General features: G+C 40.4%; 2 long non-coding RNA genes across 7 annotated transcripts in view; one reads left to right on the forward strand and one right to left on the reverse strand.

The window, feature by feature from the left end:
• LOC129643151 (uncharacterized) overlaps positions 1–22955 on the forward strand; it is a 129939-nt gene that overhangs the window by 93972 nt on the left and 13012 nt on the right. The gene's annotated exons all lie outside the window — the stretch shown is intronic.
• Positions 1–22955, reverse strand: part of LOC129643149 (uncharacterized) — a 132224-nt gene that overhangs the window by 29624 nt on the left and 79645 nt on the right. Inside the window, exon 3 of one of the 5 annotated variants that reach the window (XR_008710114.1) lies at positions 2580–3304. The exons of 2 other annotated variants lie outside the window; for them this stretch is intronic. This is a non-coding gene — a long non-coding RNA (uncharacterized LOC129643149). Of the gene's footprint in view, positions 1–2579; positions 3305–7569; positions 8344–21971; positions 22803–22955 lie in introns of those variants that run through there. 2 more of the 5 variants (XR_008710115.1, XR_008710113.1) reach the window with 2 other exon arrangements.

A 22955-nucleotide genomic window follows, 5' to 3' on the forward strand; every position in this document is an offset into this window, starting at 1 on the left:
GAATGAAACAATCTTTTGAAATTTTCTGACATATTTTAAGCGGATTTTTCGTTCTGCATCATGTACTTTCTACCTAATCTCTGACATGCCACTCACTCACATCTAAGAAATATGAGATACTGTACTGCCTGGTGACTGGATAAGCCTCTCTGGCTGTCTGTGTGCCCAAAGTTCCCTTACGATTTTCTAATGCCTGCACTTCATCTTGATATGGCTTAGTACCCACGTGACAACAAAAGTTAGGCTGTTTATTTCCTTGCCCTTGACATCATTTTGTCAAATGCTGAGAGCAGATGTAAATATGAAAACGCCCAAACTAAAGTGACTGTGATAGTTATTCTGTAATTTTTCCCCATTTTTCTCTGTTCATAAGTTGGCAAAGGATCTCATCAGTCAAAGCCTCAGAAAGAAAATTCTCCAATTCTTTTAAACTGTTTAACACAGGCTATGTCATTTTTAATCTCCTATGCGGGGATCAATGCTAAACGGAATAAACAGATACTCTCACTGAAGAAAATTGATGTTAAATGCACCTAAAAATTCATCCCTGATTTGGTATCAATCATTTGCTTAATTATCACCATCTTCAGGGCTTTCTGAATTAGAGACAAGACCATAGTGCGACAGAGAATATAGAAGGCGCCCTCTGTTCCCTGAGTTAAGGGCCGTTCCACAGTCTCTCTCCCTCTTATTTGTTATATCTAACAATCGGGAGGTGAACGTGCTTAATAGGCTTTGTCTGTGAAAAGCTTCATTTCTTTTTTCTGAAGGAAGCTATAGCTTTGGACTTGTCCCCTCATGCACTCCACCTTTTGAGAGCACTGAGCCTTCATTTAAGAAAGAAGTTTAATTAATGCCCTTGGATATACTGTTAACCTTTGAAATGGTTTCCTGATGCATGGAGGGCCTTTCTCTCCTGCCAGGAATTGATTTTAGAAATGGCCCTGCCTCCTTATGCTATGAGATTCAGAGCAAGGAAGAGACCATGCGAAGTGTAGCAAGGCTGGTATAAGAGCCCCATGAAGTACAGAGATGAAGTGTTTGCATCCGTATCTGGAAAATACAGATCACTGAAAATGTGGGAAATCTGCTACAAAGAGAGATGATGGTCTTATGAAGAGGTTATAATATCTTCCCACTGAAACAGAACCACAGCACAGAAAATACAAGGCAAGTTTCAAAGAAACTAAAGAAAGGCCCTCAAATTTCTAGTAAGATAATAAAGTTTTTTGGGTTTTTTTTTTAATGGCATAGACAATGGAGACACAGAGTAGGGAAGGAAGGACACAACTATTAGGCTAGGAAATTTTATTGTATTTTCCTGGCATGGCTCCCAGAGTCCTTCGCAAAGAAAAGGATGCCAAAGAGTTATTCTTCAGAGGCTTTTTTCTGTTAATGTAGTTTTTATTCAATCTACAGTTGTTTAATGGGACAGATGTTATTTAATTAACTGCTATTGTAGAAAAGTGATTTTTTTCCCCAAAGCGGAAACAGTGTTTGGGGGCAAAGGGTGTGGTGAGAAGTACTGCAGAAGGTTCTTCGTGTCTGTGCTTGCTTACTCCAATAGTAACTCTTGGTATAATTAAACTACTCTGGCCCTCAATTTGATCCGTGCATCAGGAAGATTCCCTGGAGGAGGAAATGGCAAACCACTCCAGTATGCTTGCCTGGGAAATCCCATGGACAGAGAAGCCTGGTGGGCTATAGCCCATGGGGTCACAAAGAGTCAGACGTGACTTAGTGACTAAACACCCACCCACCCACCCACCCACACACACACACACATGTTTCCATGGTAGCACAGTCAATGGAGACACCACAATTTTGTCATCTCAATTACCACCTTCAGAAGAAGACCATATTGGTTTGTTTGCATGGAAGTTACCAAAAACACAATCTGCCGTTGATAAAAAATAAATGAAACTCTGTTCTCAGTTATATTATTATCACTTCAGTTTTTTTGAACTTCACTTATGGAACCTATTTGTCTTCTATATTAATGATACAGGTTGCTTATTGAATTAATAAGGACCAAGCAATAAAGATCTGAGGAGAATTTGGAGCCCACTGGACTACAAAACAATCCCATTTTCTCAATCAAATTGCTAAGTGTTATACTATTACCTAATGAGAAATACCACTACACCGTGTTTCCCTTCTAAAACCAAATTAGGAAACAGGGGTATGCTTGAGGCTATGTTATGTACCCTCACAGGTTTAGCTGACATGGCACATTGTGAGGAAAATGTTGAAAACCAGCAAGCAGTGGCTAGGCCAGTGCCTCCAGCCCCATCACTCCTCACTAACTGGGAGCCACAGTGGAGCCCTTCTGGTAACCAGGTCTCTCCTCTGCTGGTGAGGACCACTCAGCCAAGTGCTGCTCTGGCGTGCGTTCGCTTGGCAAGGTCTGTTCAGAGGAGTGCAGCCCAAGAGATGTGGCCTGGCCAAAGGCTGTTCACATGTGGTTCTAAGAACATGTGAAAGCCAAGTGAGTTACACCCAATATCTTATTTCTCTGGTTATGGGTACGGAACAATAGTGTCCTGGAACATAAAACTTTTGGCTCTCAGTAAAAACAAGATTTTATTCTTCCCCAAGTGTTCCCAGATTTTATTCTAGTAGGTACTAGAGGGGACTGCCCAGGCGGCATTAGTGGTAAAGAATCCACCTGCCAACGCAAGAGACGCTAAAGACACAGGTTTGACCCCTGGGTTGGGAAGATTCCCTGGAGTAGGAAACGGCACCCCATGCTAGTATTCTTGCCTGGAAAATTCCATGGGCAGAGGAGCCTTCCAGGCGACAGTCCATGGGGCGGCAAAGAGTCGGATGTGACTGAGAACACACGCACAAGTACTAGAGAGTAGGCGTTTAACACAGGTAGACTGAAACTTCAGGCTTTGTCCTTTCCGCTGAGTCAGCAAATACTTTGGGCTCATCCATCTGCGAAGGTATGTGACGCTGAACAGGAAATGGAGCTGTCCCGGGGGCTCTCGCGAAGGAAGGGAGTTTTTCATTGTGGCCTATCATTTGTTCATAGTACAGGCTCGCTTCAATATGAACAAAGTGTTCATTAGGCAAATTGAAAAATGAGTGACTTACAAGACACTGTGGATATAAATATTATGCCCTTTTTAACTGACAAGTGAAATGAAGGCAGGAAAGATGAAGTACAGTCCCACAGGCCACACGGTCAGTGACAGAAGCATACTTCAAAAGTTTTGCTTTTGAGTCCCCGTCAGCATTCACCTTCTACATCAGGGGCAGCATTTCCTTCTCTTGGCTTCAACGTTGACTAATTGGGGTCCTGTGAGAAGGAATTTCTTTAAAGATAGGAGAATTGGAGAGTCCTCAGGAAACATTCTCTTTTATAAATCTTGATTTAAAATTAAGAGAAGCTGCTATGAAAGCCAGAAAGAAAATGAAATGTGGTTAATTAAGCATGTAAACTAACCACAGAGACGTGTAGCCATGTTAATAGTATATTAGCCATCATGGCCGATTTGTGAAACTTTAAAATTTATATGACAGAGTTACAAATGAGGCAACAAGAATTACCTCTTTTGCAGTGATGATGGTGTATGAAAGGCAGGTACACTCCAAAGACACTGGAATGTAATTTAGATTTCTAGCTAACATCCTTCATACTCAGAAAATCTACAAAATGCTTTCAAATGAATGATTTAAACAGACAGGGAGAGTGAACACTATCTCTAAAAATACGTCTCTATGTTCTAAGCATATTTCCACAGCCTTAGTATTGGAATGCTATTCAGATGACAAGTTTATGTATGCACATATAACAAAAGATTCATTGTTGAAATGCACCAAAATTAGAGACGGAACTGAATCTCAACAAAAATTAGCCACTTTTCTATATAAAACTGGCATTTCGAGGGATAGGTTCACATTTGTGATATATCTGATACCATCTAACAAAATTCTGACTCATTGGAAAAGACTCTGATGCTGGGAGGGATTGGGGGCAGGAGGAGAAGGGGACGACAGAGGATGAGATGGCTGGATGGCATCACTGACTCAATGGACATGAGTCTGGGTGAACTCCGGGAGTTGGTGATGGACAGGGAGGCCTGGTGTGCTGCGATTCACGGGGTCACAAAGAGTCGGACACGACTGAGTAACTGAACTGAACTGAACAAAATTCTAAGAGGAAATGGCAACCTACTCCAGTATTCTTGCCTAGGAAATCCCATGAACAGAGGAGCCTGGTGGGCTACAATCCATGGGGTCTCAAAGACTCAGACACGACTTAGTGACTAAATAACAACAACAAAATTCTACCTATCGGATTAGCCCTTCACACCCAAACTCCCAACCCACCAAGATACTACAGCAATGGTCTTTATCTCTACAACTAATTCTACATTTCTTTTTACAGTCCTTTGCTTAAATATTGTATAGAATAAGAAACTACTGACAAAAATAAACAAAAATCAAGTATTTTAGGGTCAGGTGAGGAAGAGTGGAATTGAATTTTTATGATCTACTTTACCTAAAAACCATTTAGGAGCCACTTAATAATGTTTGTTCAGCTTTCAATTCATAAGCTGTGTTAGAAATATCTCATAGAAAGAGGAGGCTTGAAGGTCTGGATAACAGGGGTCAAGTGAAGTCATATTTTCCTCCATTGCTGGGGAAATGACAACAGTGACTGTAAGATCCAGGTTGTCAACAAACCAGTGCTTTTAGACACCTGCATAAGAAAGACAGTTCAGTTCAGTCGCTCAGTCGTGGCCGACTCTTTGCGACCCCGTGAATCGCAGCACGCCAGGCCTCCCTGTCCATCACCAACTCCCGGAGTTCACTCAGACTCACGTCCATCGAGTCAGTGATGCCATCCAGCCATCTCATCCTCTGTCGTCCCCTTCTCCTCCTGCCCCCAATCCCTCCCAGCATCAGAGTCTTTTCCAATGAGTCAACGCTTCACATGAGGTGGCCAAAGTACTGGAGTTTCAGCTTTAGTATCATTCCTTCCAAAGAAATCCCAGGGCTGATCTCCTTTAGGATGGACTGGTTGAATCTCCTTTCAATCCAAGGGTCTTCTCAACACCGCAGTTCACAGGCACACAAAAGCCATACATAGACCATCCCTCGGAAGAGTTGCCCTCTTGGTCCAGAGGACCCAAGTTTGGTCAGACCTGAGAAATACCACAAGAGCTCCAAAAAACAGAACTTCAGAATGTCCCTGAAACATGTCTATAAAGACTATGATTCGAACTTCCCTGGTGGTCCAGTGGTTAAGAATTCGCCTGCCAATGCAGGGGACACAGGGTCAATACCTGGTCTGGGAAGACTCCAGATACTGCGGAGCACCTAAGCCCACAAGCCGCAGCTACTTAAGCCTGTGCACAGCCTAGAGAACATGCTCGCAACGGGAGAAGGCACCACAATGAAAAGCCCGCACATCGCAACTAGAGAGAAGCCACTGCTTGCCACGACTAGAGAAAGCCCATGCGCAGCAATGAAGACCGAGCACAGCCAAAAATAAATTTAAAAATTTTAAAAGAGTATGATCCCACTTTCCTATAGTTTACACTAGGATCCTACTTGCCCTAATGTCCATTCTTATGCTTCACTTCCTTCTCTGTGTTCCTCATGCCAAGCTGAGATATACAATTATCTTTGAGAGTCCCCGGTTCTAGAGTATTTCCTTGGGGGAATGAAAGGAATGAAAAATGGAAAGTGACAAAGGACAAAGATATGTCAATATGCAGCAGACATATTGTACTATGCACCACCCAGTGTTATTGACACTGAAACACAGCCGCACAGCATCTCATCCACAGCAACTGCAAACCCCCTGTTGCATATGCTCTGTGAGTACAGTCATCTTGGTCTTCAAAAGTCTGTGTGTGCTGTTTAGTTCCTGTGGGCTCATTCTATCTAAAATCTCTTAATTTTACACATGAAACTGATAACATGCATTACTGTATTCTATAAAATGCTTGTTGTTTAGTGGAAGCCAAGTTCTGTGAATATCTTATGTTCTTAATTCTCCTTGTTGTTGTTCGGTCACTAGGTCAGGTCTCACTCTTTGTGACCCCATAAACTGCAGCATGCCAGGCTTCCCTATCCTTTACTATCCCCCAGAGTTTGCTCAAACTCATGTTCATTGAGTCAGTGATACTATGCAACCATTTCATCCTCTGCCATCCCCTTCTTCTTTTGTCCTCAATCTTTCCCAGCATCAGGGTTTTTTTCCCCAATGAGTTGGCTCTTTGCATCAGATGGCCAAAGCACTGGAGCTTCTGCTTCAGCATCAGTCCTTTCAATAAATATTCAGGGTTGATTCCTTTAGGATTGACTGGTTTGATTTCCTTGCTGTCCAGGGGACTCTCAAGAGTCTTCTCCAGCACCGCAATTCAAAGGCATCAGTTCTATGGCACTCAGCCTTCTTGATGGTCCAGCTCTCACGTCTGTACGTGACCACTGGAAAAACCATAGCTTTGACTGCAGGGACCTTTGTCAGCAAAGCGATGTCTCTGCTTTTTAATACACTGTCTGGGTTGGTCATAACTTTCCTTCCAAGGAGCAAGCATCTTTTAATTTCATGGCTACATCACCATCTGCAGTGATTTTGGAGCCCAAGAAAATAAAATTGGTCAGTTTCTACTATTTCCTCTTCTATTTGCCATGAAGTGATGGGACTGGATGCCATGATATTAATTTTGTGAATGTTGAGTTCCAAGCCAGCTTTTTCACTTTCTTTCAGCCTCACCAAGAAGCTCTTTAGTTCCTCTTTGCTTTCTGCCCTTGGAGTGGTATCATCTGCATATCTGAGGTTATTAATATTTCTCCCAGCAATCTTGATTCCAGCTTGAGATTTATCCAGCCCAGCATTTCACATGATGTACTCTACATAGCAGTTAAATAAACAAGAGTGATAATGTACAGCCTTGCTGTACTCCTGTCTCAGTTTTGAACCAGTCAGTTGTTCCATGTAAGGTTCTAACTGTTGCTTCTTGATCTGCATACAGGTTTCTCAGGAGACAAGTAAGGTGGTCTTATATTTCCATCTCTTTAAGAATTTTCCAGTTTGTTGTGATCCACACCATCAAAGGCTTTAGCATACTCAGTGAAGCAGGAGTAGACATTTTCTGAAATTTCCTTGCTTTCTTTATGGTCCAATGGATGTTGGCAATTTGATCTCTGTTTCCTGTGCTTTTTCTGAATTCAGCTTGTACATCTGGAAATTCTAGGTTCATGTCCTGCTGAGGCCTAATTCTTCTTGCCCCATAACAAATAAGTGTCTATTTCCTTGAATGCTCTAGCTTTGAGCACTTGAATTCTATTTATCTTCTACCATAGAGGGCTGACCTACTCTCCTTTCCTGAATTAGGTTTTAATATGTATATATTATGCTCATAATTCCAACTCTAAGTGCTAAGCAAAGGAAATTCTGTATGAATGTACACTTTGAAACCAAGCCTCGTAGTATTACAATGTCTCCAGGGATTTATTTGTGTATAACAGCTAACTACAAAGTAGGGTTAGAAAGGTAAGATAGATTATTGGAAGAAGAAAGATTTATTATTTTATCACTTTAGCTATATATTTTTAAGCATCCAAATGACATTAGTCTCATGATTTTAAAAATCAGCAAGTGGTAAATAATATATTAGGAGCATTTGAGAAATTAAAAAGATTCTAGTAGATAATAACTCTTTAAAAGCTCAATAAAATGCCTCCAGAGCACTTACTGTTGGATTAATCAGACAATTTTAATCAGTATATTCAATATACATTATTAACACATATTTCTTCAAGATTAACGTCCATATTTTGCAATTAACACACACAACAACAGCATTTACAATCTGTCTGGTACCCCACTGTTAATATTATGTGTAACCTTTACTGAAAAGCTCTTGTCTCAGGCTTCCCCTGCGGTTCAGTGGTAAAGAATCCACCTGCCAGTGCAGGAGTCATGGGTTCGATCCCTGATCCAGGAAGATCCCACGTGCTGTGGAGCAACTCAGCCCACTATTAAGCCTGTGCTCTAGACCTGGGAGTTGCAACCACTGAGCCCATGTGCCCACAACTACTGAAGCGCTCATGCCCTGGAGTTCATTTTCCACAACAAGAGACGCCACCACAGTGAGAAGCCAGTGCACCGCAATGAGAGAGTAGCCCCCGCTCGCCACAGCTAGGGTAAGGCCCACACGTCAGTGAAGATCCAACATGCTGCTGCTGCTGCTGCTAAGTCACTTCAGTCGATTCCGACTCTGTGTGACCCCATAGATGGGAGCCCACCAGGCTCCCCCGTCCTTGGGATTCTCCAGGCAAGAGGACTGGAGTGGGGTGCCATTGCCTTCTCCAGAAGATCTAACATAGACAAAAATAAACAAATAAAAAAGTTGTCTCATGTCAAATGCTCTGTTTTTATTAGAAAGTATGCAGGAATTAGAAATTAAAAAGAAAGAGGTAATAATGTGTATCTTTACCAGAGCTCTTGACGTATTTCACTGAAATTATAAATTCATATCCTAGGCATTATAAAAGTTTAAATCACAAATTTCCATGTCTCTTTTTTCACAGCTCTTTAGATGATATGATAAGCTCCTCAAAGACAGCGAGTCTATTTTATCTGACATAGAAACTGGGACTACGTCTGGCGCAGAGTATGAAAGCAATAATGTTCTTGCTAAACTAACTTAAACCAGTGGGTAAGAGGTTAATTATCATAAGTAGAAGTGGTAAAATATATCACTATAAAGAAGGCTGAGTGCCAAAGAATTGATGCTTTTGAACTGTGATGCTGGAGAAGACTCATGAGAGTCCCTTGGACTGCAAGGAGATCAAACCAGTCAATCCTAAAGGAAATTAACCCTGAATATTTATTAGAAGGACTGATGCTGAAGCTCCAATACTTTGCCCACATGGTGTGAAGAGCTGACTCACTGGAAAAGACCCTGATGCTGGGATTGAGGGCAAGAGGAAAAGGGGTCGATAATGGATGAGATGGTTGGATGGCATCACTGAGTCGATGGAAATGAGTTTAAGCAAACTCCAGGAGATGGTGAAGGACAGGGAAACCTGACGTGCTGCAGTCCATGGGGTCGCAAAGAGTCAGACACAATTTAGCGACTGAACAACAATATATCAGTACATTCTGGATGAATGGATGGATGAGTGAATGAAAGAATAAACTCCAGAAGAAATTTTACTTTTGTTTCCAACTGTCCCATTAAACCTAGCTGGTACTTACAGTCCACCCTCTGCCCTTGGCAGAACAACAAGGACATTTGTACAACTCGTATGGTGATGTAGAGAATAGAAAGGCCTGTGAAAACTTTAAGTAATGAGTACAATCTCAAGGAATGTAAATTTCCTTTCCTAGGTAATATTGAAAAATTCTGAGCTGATTCAAGTTAAATTTCAGTGCCTCCCTCAACTGCAGCCTATAGCTAGCAGTGGAAGTGAAATTCCTTTCCTGTTTTTACCAGACAGGTTGGAGAAGGTTGGATATAAAAGTGACAGGAATACTCATGCTCTTTACATGACCACTGCTGTCTCAGGCCTGCCTCATGCTTTTCAGCCCTTGCGCATATTTTAAGGCTGACTTCCTTGTGCAAGTGCTTGTGTGTGTTCGCTGATGATTCCTCTGCTGGGCCCCTTCACTTGCCACTCCCGTGACATGGGCAGCGTCTTTCCTCGAGTCTTCAGCTTTGAAAATCACACATCAGCTTCTGTCCGTGGGGTACACCTTTCAGCCACTTGGGTCCCTGGTACGAAAAGCCCTCGGGCAAGATTTGTTTTGAAATGGCATCATCATGACATCCTCTGGCCAAGTAGCCACATCTCTGTTGACTTGCACTGATGGGGATTCATTTTCTTCCCAGATACAGTTCTTTTCCACACAAACCTCTTTGACTTTCTCGAGCATGATTGTGGTGCTATGGCCTTTTAACCACAAACTCGTCAAGTTGTCCCTGAAAATATCCCTTAATAACCTTGAACGAAGGGAATGTGACTCCTTAAGCGGACTGTGGTTCCTGATGCCTTCTCAACACAGAAATTTTCCCAATCATTACTTGACAAAATCCTGTCCCAATCTTATTCAACCTTTCAATATTTTATCTTGGTGAAGAGTCGCTGGAAAGAGACTCAAAATCATGTAACTGGTTAGCAAATAAAAAGTTTGAACTTTATTTAATCATTTTCATCTTCCAATTTAATAGTCTGCCTGGTCATTAACATAGAGCCAGGGATGGCAAATCAATTTCAACTCCCCTGCCGGCTCTGATCCAGTAATGGAGCACTGAATAGAGGAGATCTAGGCTCTAGGATATGGAGGAGGAAATGGCAACCCACTCCAGTGTTCTTGCCTGGAGAATCCCAGGGACGGGGGAGCCTGGTGGGCTGCTGGCTATGGGGTCGCACAGAGTCAGACACAACTGAAGCGATTTAGCAGCAGCAGCAGACTCTAGGATAAGAATGTCTTTATTGATTAGTGATGCCTGCAAAGGGAGCAGGAGTAGACGATAGGGACATACCTGTGCCAGGCAGCATCTATGAGGGCAGATACCCTCATGCTTGTCCTGTTCAGGCTATATTTCCTGTCCTAACAACATGCCTGGAATCAAGTAAGTTCCTGTTAAATGTGTTGAATACATGAATAAGAGTGTGTATATGTAAATGAGTGGCTATATACAGATATAGTTAGATCAATTAAATATATAATATTTATGTTATACATATATGATGAATATTTAATAAGATAAATATTGTTTAATATACCATAGTACAAGTTCAATTACTTTTTCTTTTTTGGCTGTGCTGCTCAGTATGTGAGATCTTAGTTCCCCAACCAGGCATTGAACCTGTGCCCCTGCATTGGGAACACGGAGTCTTCAACACTGAACCACCAGGGAAATCCCATCAATTACTTTCAACTAACTGTTTCTTATCTTTATAAGAGTAAATTATAAAACCGTAAGGCAATAAAAGTCCCTGAGGCATAATTAAAAATATAAACTTAACTTCAACTCAAATGATAATTATGACAATTTCAATATCTCTTTCAAAGAAAATTGAAAGGCCAATTACTGTCTATGTTATCATATAAAATATGATTTTAAATAAAGTTAATTTGGGTTTTCAGAGTATGTTAGTACACTATCATCTAAAAAGAAAATGATAGAGATAAAAGTTAGTAAATTTTCATGACTTGAGGTATATATTGTTTGATAATGATTGGTAATTATTGCCAGGTGGGGCCTTAGTTAAAGCTAGACAAACACTCCTGTAATAAACCATAATGAAAAAGGATATGAAAAAGAACGTGTGTGTGTGTGTGTGTGTACACATGACTAAAACACTTTGCTGTGCACCTGAAACTTACACAAGTTTGTAAATCAACTATACTTCAATTTTTAAAATATAGATTTAAGACCAAAAAAACCTGGAACACCCTAAAGCTTGGGTGATAGCATTCCCCTCGCAGCCTCCTTACCCCTGTCTAGTGACTTCCTACTTCCCCATCCTAGACAACAGATCGGGGACCTCTGGACTAGAAACCCAATGCTGCCTATCATCAGAGTCACCACTGTTCCTCAGAAACTGTTAAATATTACACCAGCCTTCCCCGTGTACCACACGGGGTACCCACAAGGGGTACCCACTAGCCTGATTCTATTTTATTTTTCCTCTCCATCTCTGTGAAGGTCCCTGCATGTCTCACAACTGAAAAGAAACAATACAACGAAACAGAATGTAGAGCAAACATTTTATGATACTTGATCAAGTAAATGCAATTGAAGACTAATTCATACAGTTCAGTTGCTCAGTCGTGTCCGACTCTTTGTGACCCCATGTACCACAGCATGCCAGGCCTCCCTGTCCATCACCAACTCCCTGAGTCCACCAAAACCCATGTCCATTGAGTCGGTGATGCCATCCAGCCATCTCATCCTCTGTTGTCCCCTTCTCCTACTACCTTCAATCTTTCCCAGAATCAGGGTCTTTTCCAATGAGTCAGCTCTTCACATAAGGTGGCCAAAGTATTGGAGTTTTAGCTTCAACATCAGTCCTTTCAATGAACACGTAGGACTGATCTCCTTTAGGATGGACTGGTTGGATCTCCTTGCAGTCCAAAGGACTCTCAAGAGTCTTCTCCAACACCACAGTTCAAAAGCATCAATTCTTTGGCGCTCAGCTTTCTTCACAGTCCAACTCTCACATCCATACATGACAACAGGAAAAACCATAGCCTTGACTAGATGGACCTTTGTTGGCAAAGTAATGTCTCTGCTTTTCAATATGCTATCTAGGTTGGTCATAACTTTCTTTCCAAGGAGTAAGCATCTTTTAATTTCATGGCTGCAATTGCCATCTGCAGTGATTTTGGAGCCCAGAAAAATAAAGTCAGCCACTGTTTCCACTGTTTCCCCATCTATCTGCCATGAAGTGATGGGACCAGATGCCATGATCTTCGTTTCCTGAATGTTGAAATTTAAGCCAACCTTTTCACTCTCCTCTTTCACTTTCATCAAGAGGCTTTTTAGTTCTTCTTCACTTTCTACTATAAGGGTGGTGTCATCTGCATATCTGAGGTTATTGATATTTCTCCCAGCAATATTGATTCCAGCTTGTGCTTCTTCCAGCCCAGCATTTCTCATGATGTACACTGCATATAAGTTAAATAAACAGGGTGACAATATACAGCCTTGATTACTCTTTTTCCTATTTGGAACCAGTCTGCTGTTCCATGTCCAGTTCTAACTGTTGCTTCCTGACCTGCATACAGGTTTCTCAAGAGGCAGATCAGGTGGTCTGGTATGCCCATCTCTTTCAGAATTTTCCACAGTTTATTATTATTATTCATACAGTACAGCCCTCAAATGTCAAAGGAGAACATCAAATGGAACATATTTAATTTCATCAGTATTTACAATTGCCAGGACATGAAAACATCCTGCTGTCTATTAATGGATGAGTGGATAATGGATTATTATTCCATCATAAAAGGAGGAAATCTTGCTATTTGTGACAACATGGAGGGACCTGCAGAGTATTATGCTAAGTGAAGTAAGTTAGACAGAGAAAGGCAAATACTGTACGATTACATTTACATGTGGAATTTAAAAAAAACAAAACAGATTCATAGACAAAGAGATCAGATTGGTGGTTACCACAGGCAAGAAATAGTAAGTGGTAGAAATGGGTAGAGGTGGTCAAAAGGTGCACACTTCTAGGTATAAAATAAATAAGTATTGAGATGTGCAGCATGATGGCCATAGTAACGCTGTTTTATGGTGTACTTGAAAGTTGTTAAGACAGCAAATCCTAAAAGTTCTCATCATAAGGGGAAAAAAAAGCATTTTTGTGTATTTATACAAAATGACAGATGTCTACTAAACTTATTGCAGTAATCATTTCAGACGATACGTAAGTCATTATGTTGAATGCAATCTTCTACAGTGCTGTATGTCAATTATATCACAACAAAACTGAAAAAAGTAAAAGTATAAAGAGAGGAAAAGTAAAAAAAAAAAAAAAAAGAGGTATAAATTGTACACAAAACATAAAAATGTTCTTAATGTAGGGAATCTGTTATTCCAAGAGAATTTACAGAAATACTATTAAAAATAATATCAGATACCAGGAAAAGGAACATATTACGTGTAAGTAATTGCATAACTTCTCTATCTACACTAGCCACTGTGGACCATTCCCGATTGCAATGATGCACAATGACTCCTCATCCATGGCATGTGTAAAATGATGTTACTTCTGAGATGGAACTTCTTTGGATTCCCACTTAAATAATTAAATTACCATTTAAATAATTTAGATTCTGGAAAATATTCACACTATAATTCCTCTCAAAGTGCAAAAATACCTTCCACTAGACTTGATGATGAACATACTAAAGCTTTTAAAAACACCTAAAAGTAACATTATTCAAAACTCAGATTGAGGTTATTTACGGGAAGCACTTCAGAATGGCTCTTTTAAGTTTGCAGCTGCCACTTGGTTGAAATGTGAATGAACTCACAGACGTGTGGCTATTATTCAACTGAAGAGTTTCCCAGAAAGCCAGATTAACAAAGCACATCCCATTAGGTTTTGCTTCGAAGGTTGAATCTTCACAGTGAAAAGAAACAAACTTCAGAGGTATAAAATGTAAGACTACTTTACCCCAAATTGCAGAATCCAAAGATTACCATTACTTTCAGTAAAAAGACTAGCCTCTTTCCCCCTATGCTGTCTCTGTTTTCTTCTACTGTTTTAGAGAATTCACTGGAGAAGGAAATGGCAACCCCCTCCAGTACTCTTGCCTAGAAAATTCCATGGATGGAGGAGCCTGGTGGGCTACAGTCCATGGGGTCACAAGAAGTCGGACACGACTGAGTGACTTCACAACAACTTAGAGAATTATTCTAAAGGCGTTACTATTCATAATTGTCTTTCCAAAATATCTTTGTCTAAGCAGGTCACTGTACCTTTTTTTTTTTTGAAATTTAAACCTTTTCATGATTGTGGTCCTGAATATCTTCTGAAATACTTCTATTCCCCTAAATTCAAAATGTCTCATCTACTCTCAAGTTGATCTAGTGTTTTTCTTCTGACACATTATTCCCCTAAGAGCATCTTGGATGAGAACTTGAGAAAATTTGCTCAATAACACTTTCATCATATTTTAAGCTCAGTCCTACTAATCAAGAATTGGATGGTAAGTGCTTCCCTTTAGATACATGTATTAAAACATTTAATATTTTTAAAGACCCAAGTTGCAGCATAGTGGAGTTGATTACTCTGAAAGTCTTCAAAATCAATGTCTGGACAAACCATTTATAATCACATATAATCGTTAAGACAGGACAAATCACATTAATTAGGGCTGTGGAAGTAATCAAATCAGCAAAGCTTCAATTTGACTAATTCACTAATACTCATGCAACTGTAATTTGGGCTCTTTAGGAAATTTTCATTCCAAACTAAAGATAAAAGTGCAGAGAGAAAAATAAATAAATACAAACAGTCTAACATCCACACTGAGTTCAATGCTGTTATCGGAAGCAGTATAGAGGAGAGGTAAGGCAGGGAAAGTGCTGGGCAAATGGGCGACTTTGATTCCTAGACTCGACTCGCTACTGTGTGACCTTAAGCAAGTTATTTAAACTGTGCCTCTTCTGTGCTATGAGCAGGGAGAGAGTGATGACCTTGCTCAGTGCAGGCCATCTCTTACCTGTGGAGGTATGTGCCTAGGGCTACTCTTCAGAATCACGGGACACTTTTCACCCGTGTATCTCATCTTTGGGGTCTCAGACACAAAATGAGATAATTCAACATCCTGTTTCAATGGACTCGCTGTTGTAATTATTTTGAATGTACTTATCTTGCATTCCTGTAGCACTGTATCACACATTATTTATTCTATTTTAATCTGAAAAAATTCAAACTTTAAGTTGTAAAAGCCATAAAGAAATAACCCATATACCACTTTCACCAACTGTAAACATTTTGCTACATTCTCTCTCTTTCACACATATATATGTATATATACATGGTATGTGTATGTATATGTGTGTGTGTTTGCTGAATCATTTGAGATTAAGTTGCGCATTTCATGACCCAAAATACTTTAACATATCTCCTAAGAATAAGAATATTCTTAAAAACCACAATACAGTTACCACATCCTATAAGTTTGATACTCATTCAATACATTTTCCCAACCATGCTCATTACAACAACTTTTTTCGTGATTCACTATCCAATACAGGATCTGGCTTTACATTTGGTGATATTTTATTTATTGTAACATTGCTTTACTAATTTTATCACTACTCTCCCAGTATTAAGCTAGATTATAAACTCTTGATGACATACTGTATTTTAATATTTATTTTCATCTTTGTACTTTCGGCGTAAGCACAGTTCTCCCACACAAAGAGACTTGGTAACTATTTTATGAAAAACTTGTTGGAAGCTACTTGTCAGTTTTTCCCATATTAAGTACTAAGCCAAAAATTTGATAGTGATATTTTTTGTTTAGAAAGTGGGACTCAGAAGTTATTTCATCCAAGCCCTTATTTCTTTGATGAGATCGCAAAGAGTCACTTACTAACATTACGCGACTGGGAGGTCCAGAGCAGAACTAGAGCTGAGTTTCGAACTCTCTAGAGCATCATGCACTCTGTCATGCCATGCTAGCTTTCTCAGGCACTCGCAGAATCAAGCATGGATATGTAAAATGTTGTTTCCTTGCTCAGCATCTACTAATCTTGGGCAACTTCACCAATGAGAAGAATAAGCATAGTTTAATATCTTGAACTACCCTTCTCTAATCTGAGCCATTCTCATTTAGAAAAGCAATCAGGATACAGAAACCACCTTTCACGACTGTGATAGATGTGGACCAGCTATCACTGTGCATCAAACAACAGCTATTTTCCATCATCATGTGGGACATTGTTCACTGTTCGACTGGAGTGTCGGAACATGAATATCACAATCAATTTAGCAATTAGCATTTTCCAAGACAATAGACACATTATTGGTTGGAACAGTAGTACACACTTTAAACAGAGAGCCATTGAAGCACTACTTAATGCCTGCTTCAGTCTCTTTTATGTAGGCTTAATGAACAAGGATGAACATTAGGAGAAAATTTATTTGGAAATTCATTAAAAACATATTTTATTCAAACCATATCACTTTCCACGTCTCTTCCAAAACTACACATAAAGAAAATAATATGGATTTTTAAGGATGAACTCTCTTACTGATTTTCACTGGCATACATATAAAATTCTCCAACATTATAATATCATAATATAACAATAGTATACAAATTAATATGTGCTATCATTTTACCTGCTCAAAACGTGGTTTAGCTCCTTAAGAAAAACCTCATTCATGCTGTATTTCACAGTTTCACCCTAATAAAGTTATCCATTCTATACATAAATTGTTAAATTGCAGTTTTCTCTGTGATAGGAAAGGGAAAGTCAAGTTTCTCTGAGATTTAAAAATCAAAGCGATAACTTCCATTTTATCCCTGGAGTCATTAGGTGGATAAAGTCTCTGGAATACTGCTCACTTGACCAAGGTATTTCCTTTCTCTGATAAAATTTGCAGCCATCAATGAAAGAAAGGGCACATGTCACCTCGCCTATAGAGAAATCAGATAAAGGGGAAGCAGTGTCTCGGGGGAGGGGAGAGAGGAAGGAATCCCTCAAGACATCAAGATCAAGAGGCTAATTCAGCTCTGACCATCAGAATCCGGAGAAACACAAAGAAGTTTCAGCAGAGGGCTGTGTGTGTGTGTTGTCTGAGTTTCTTGTCTACTAGACTGTAAACAACCTGAGAACAGAAACGATCTTTTTTTGCCTGTTCTCCGCAGTGTCTCACTCAGCGCCTTGAATGTGAGAAATGCTTAATAAATGTTTGCTAGAGAAAGAAACGGAGAAGGCAATGGCACCCCACTCCAGTACTCTTGCCTGGAAAATCCCATGGACGGAGGAGCCTGGTAAGTTGCAGTCCATGGGGTCGCTAAGAGTCGGACACGACTGAGTGACTTCACTTTCACTTTTCACTTTCATGCATTGGAGAAGGAAATGGCAACCCACTCCAGTGTTCTCGCCTGGAGAATCCCAGGGACGGGGGTGGGGGGGGGGGCCTGGTGGGCTGCCATCTATGGGGTCGCACAGAGTTGGACACGACTGAAGCGACTTAGCAGCAGCAGTAGCAGCAGAGAAAGAAAGCAAAGAAGGAAGAGGGGGGAGGAAGAAAGAGAGGGAGGGAAGAGAAAGAGAAAGGAATCAAGAAACCTCCCAATGAAAAATAAAAGCTTGTCTCTACCAGTTGTGCAACTTCCTTCAAATCCTGTTTGCAGGCTTCTCCTTTCTCCGACGTCCTCACCCTCTGCCTGGCCTCACAGAGACGCTCACCTCTCACCAAACACAGCCAGTGTTTCTTCTTCTAGACCTTCTGACCCCTTATCCCATTCTCATCTAACCCCTAACTGCAGTGCTCTTGAACTAGAGAAACTTAAGCATTGGATCTATAGGGAATTTAAGATAAGCGAGTCCAACTCCTTCATTTAAGAGATAAAGAAATGGAAACATAAGGGGATGAAGTGCTTTGTTCTCCTGCAAAGACTCAGGTCACTGCACAGCCTGCTCCAGAAAACAGATAGTTTCAGATTCCTGATGTTTTTTTCCTTTTTTTTTCCCTTTCTAAATGGTTTCAAATTTCATCAGTTTTGCTGCCTTGATGCCCTGTTACCCTCAATTACTGTAGAGTGTGTTTCCTACAAGTAATATCTTTTCCTACAAGTAGTATCTTTTCCTACAAATCTCTGATACAGTAATTAAAATAGATAATTTAGTGTTAATATATTTCAGCCATCTATGTGCTATGCCTAGTCGCTCAGTCGTGTCTGACTCTGCGACCCCATGGACTGTAGCCCGCCAGGCTCCTCTGTCCATGGGGATTCTCCAGGCAAGAATACTGGAGTGGGTTGCCATGCCCTCCTCTGGGGGATTTTCCCAACCCAGGGATTGAACCCAGGTCTCCCACATTGCAGGCAGATTCTTTCCCAGCTGAGCTACTGGGGAAGCCCTCAACTATCTCATCCATGTTCAAATTTCTCCAGTTGGCCAGAATTTGTGTTTCAGCAAAAGGTTCCAATCTAAAACTCTATTTGATGACCATGTCTTTTAATGTCCTTCAATCTCAAACAGTTACTCAAGGTTTCCCTGGCTATCATGACATTGAGACATTGGAAGATTATAGACCAGTTATTTAGAAGATGTTCTTCACTCTGGCTGTTCGATGCTTCCTCAGGATTATTTATCAGACCCTTTGCAACCCCATGGACTGTAGCCCACCAGGCTCCTCTGTCCATGGAATTCTCCAGGCAAGAATAATGGAGTGGGTTGCCATGCCCTCCTCCAGGGGATCTTCCTGACCCAGGGATTGAACCCACGTCTCCTACATTATAGGCAGATTCTTTACCATTTGAGCCACCAAGAAAGCCCTATATATTTTGGTGGGAATTTCAAATGAGATGCTGTGTTCTCAGTGCAGCCTATCAGTGCTTTATCATTTTGCTTTGTCTTATTCAGTAATGTTCACCTTAACCCCTTGACTAAGTTGTAGTCCGCCAGGCTTCTTCACTATAAAATCGCTCTTTGTCCCTCTGTGAAGGTACTTTAAGACAATAATCCATTCCTCATCAAAGTTTCTACCACTAATGAGTAGCCACGGGTGTTTCTGGCCTGTGTTGTTACTATGATGGCTGCCAAATGACGCTCTTCTTTTTTAAACAGTCATCAGTCAATAGTCTACTGTTAGGAGAAGGTCAACTATCATTTTTTTATTCTGATGCTAAAATTGTCCCTTATTTGGCTGCCTGGCTTCTATGTCCTTTTGAAATGTCCTGATTGTTCTTTCAGTATTTTCTTATTTTCCAGTATAATGAGATGCCTTACATTTATTTTAAAACTTCCCTAATCCCACCCTACATCAGCCATTTCTCTGAGGAATCCTGGTTCTTTGACTGGAGCATGGACTTTACATGGCAACATCAGGACGGCACTGGTGTGTTACTGTTCTCAAGTCCTCTCATTGGACAGAGCTAGTTAATATATGCATGTATGTGCATGCACATACTATACATTATATTATTTGTTGTTGTTCAGTCACCCAGTCGTGTCCCACTTTGTGACCCCGTGGACTGCAGCACGCCAGGCCTCCCTGTCCCTCACCATCTCCTAGAGTTCACCCAAGTTCATGTTCATTACATTGGTGATGCCGTCCAGCCATCTCATCCCCTGATCCCCTCTTCTCCTTCTGCTCTCAATCTTTCCCAGCATCAGGGACTTTTCCAATGAGTCATCTGTTCACATCAGAGGACCAAAATACTGGAGCGTCAGCTTCATACACACATGCATATCTATCTAATATCTATACATTGAAAACCATGAGTTCAAACCCATACCTCAATTCCAAACTAACACCGCAAGCTTATTCCGGTGTTCTCTTTTTCCTTATTTCCTACAACGAGAAACCTGTTTCTATCTTTACTATACTTATTTATTCACTCAGTCCCCCAGAAGGTAACCCAGTTCCTCATCAAACCATCCCTATCACCAATCTTCCTGCCAATGTCCTATTCCCCACCCCGTTCCCGGCCGCAGTGCCTGCACAGGTGCCCCACACACACAGCTTGGGCTCCAACACTTATGCATGGATGTTGCTGTCATTACCTCTATCTCCCACCAGGATGCTCTCATCACCTTGATCTCAGCCTTCATGACCCATGGTGGGTTTCATCGCCAACACCCACACAGAAGCAATCTCCTCCTCTCTTTTGGGCTCTGATGCTTCTTGTCAGACTATCCACACGCCCTTTGGACCCTCTGAAGCACCACCTCTCCCCCAAAAGTAGGAGGACTTTCACATCTCAATTTTAAAGCTTACGATAAAGCCACAGTAATCAAAGCAGTGTGACAAGCATAAAGATTGACATATAGATCAATGGAACAGAATAGAAAGTTCAGAAATAAACCTTTATATTGATATGTATATAGTCAATTTACTTTTGAAAAAGAGCCAAAGAAATTTAGTGAGGAGAGGATAATTCTTTTCAACAAATGGTGCTGGAAAAAACGGATATCCATGCAAAAACTCACGATAGTAGTCATCATCTTAGCTCTTTATAACACAAAAAAAAACAACTCAAGATGGATCATGACCTGAATGTAAGATAGAAAACTATAAATATTCTAATGTAAACATGAGAGAAAATATTTTTGAAACTGGGTTAGGCAAAAGACTTTTTTTTAGATGGAACACTAAAGCTGTGATCTATAACAGAAAAATGGATAAATAGGACTTTGGCTCCCCCACACTCCTCACATGGACTTTCTCCTTTTCCTCCAATCGGCCTTTTACACCCATCACTGCCAAAACCTCTGCGTCCTTTCAAGGAGACCTTCTTCACTTGCTCTAACTCCAGCACCCCTCACTGGGTTTTCCACAAGCTCCCACCTACCGCTTCCTGTGCAGAAACCCACTCAGCCAACTGGGTTTTAAAACATCACCTCCAAGGGCACAGATACCATCTGCAACTTGCTCAAGCAATAACCTCTTTACTGCGTCACAGCCCCTCCCCCCTTACAGGCGCACGCCTTGATCAGCGCTGTCTAAAAGCTTCCGGACAGAGAAGGAAAGAAAAAAGGAAGAACAGACTTTGAACTGAAACAGACAGTGTTCTCCTTGATTACTGTTTGTATCATTAAGTGTCTGTCCGGAACACACATCAGCATATCTTCATTAAAAATCTAAGACAAGTATCCTATCTATTCACCAGATCATATTTATTCCTGGAAAAAGATACCAAATGCACAGCACAGAATAATGCATCTTATGGGGTTCTCAACAAATATTCATTGGCTAAAAATACATATATTTCCTTTGCCAAACACATAATAGTTCAATTGAAATCGAATTTCACATCATAGATAGTGAGAGCTATAAATTATATATTGTGAATGACAATTAATGAATTAAATACATAGAAGGAATTAGGTTAATAAATTTAACTGGAGACTATCCCAGAAATTGTTCACTGCATCATTTTGTTTTCTAGCCATGAGCACCAAAAACAATTCTTTTCTCTTTATAGAAATTTTTAATAAAAAATCTATACTGAATATGTTGTTTTATTTTGAACTAAATCATTTCACTAGGCAGGGTGACACAAGTGTGGCTAAAATCTATGACATTGACTTGACAATAAAATGTCTATTTTTTAAAAAATGATTTGATTTGAAATAGCCGTAACCTTCTGTTCTAATACTGGCCCCTTAAAATGATTTTCTTATGTCTCAGCATTTGCCAAACTGAAGGAAAATCTATTCTTATAATAAGCCCATACTGAAAATAAAAATTTAAAATAGTCGATGCCAGGCATTAGAAGACCAAGTCAATATAAACTATACCATTTTTTATTTAATTTATAATTGAATACCTTCTAAAAACTTTAGTTATGATTTGTTTTAATAGTGAACCTTTGTTATGGTTTCTGCTGGTTTATGGTTATCTAAATATTATGAAAGCCTCATAAACAATGCACCGTATATACATACAGAAAATACTGGAGACAGATGGCCTAGTATAGCATTCAGTTTTTGAGGTGATTGGAATCTTTACAAACCAGAAAATGGGGGAGAGGGAGGGCTGGAAACTGGTGGAAAGAAAATGGACAGTTTCCATCTATCTACATCCATAAACTAAAGTTAGTTCTATACAAAGTGAGACCAAGAAACAGAACACTGGAGAGGACGTGCATGATAATATAATGGTATGATTTGTACTGCACTGAATTGAACAAAACTGCATTTTTCCCAAACCACAATATACTTGGATACCTTTTTCTAAATGTCTCAAATGGACACTGCCTTCATTGTGTAGGTTTGGATAAAGCAAAGCACAGGCAGCTCATAACCCTTCTACTCTACAGACTGCATAAATTTGAAATTTTGAGAGGCTCGGCCTCTACTGGCTAAAATCTTGCTCAGCTAGTGAAAGCGCTGAACTTAACACTTAGCTCCTTTTATTGCAGTTGGTCCTGTATTTTACAGCCCTCCTTCTAGAAAGAAGGCTTTTTATCAATTCAACAATATCTCATGATTTTCAGGCTGTTTTTCAGGCATATTCCTTCAAACATTCTGGCAATCCAACAGCAGCTGCGGGTTTAGTTATCATTTGCAACTACCCTCTTCTTTCAGGGGTGCTCCTCGGTGGCTCAGCAGTAAAGAATCTGCCTGCAATACAGGAGACACTGGTTTGATACATGGGTCGGTAAGATCCCCTGGGGAAGGGCATGGCAACCCACTCTAGTATTCTTGCCCGGAGAATCCCATGGACAGAGGAACATGGCAGGCTACAGTCCACAGAGTTGCAAAGAGTCAGACTTA

This window comes from Bubalus kerabau, chromosome 2 (assembly GCF_029407905.1).
Source record: "Bubalus kerabau isolate K-KA32 ecotype Philippines breed swamp buffalo chromosome 2, PCC_UOA_SB_1v2, whole genome shotgun sequence".
NCBI classification, from domain to species: domain Eukaryota; kingdom Metazoa; phylum Chordata; class Mammalia; order Artiodactyla; family Bovidae; genus Bubalus; species Bubalus kerabau.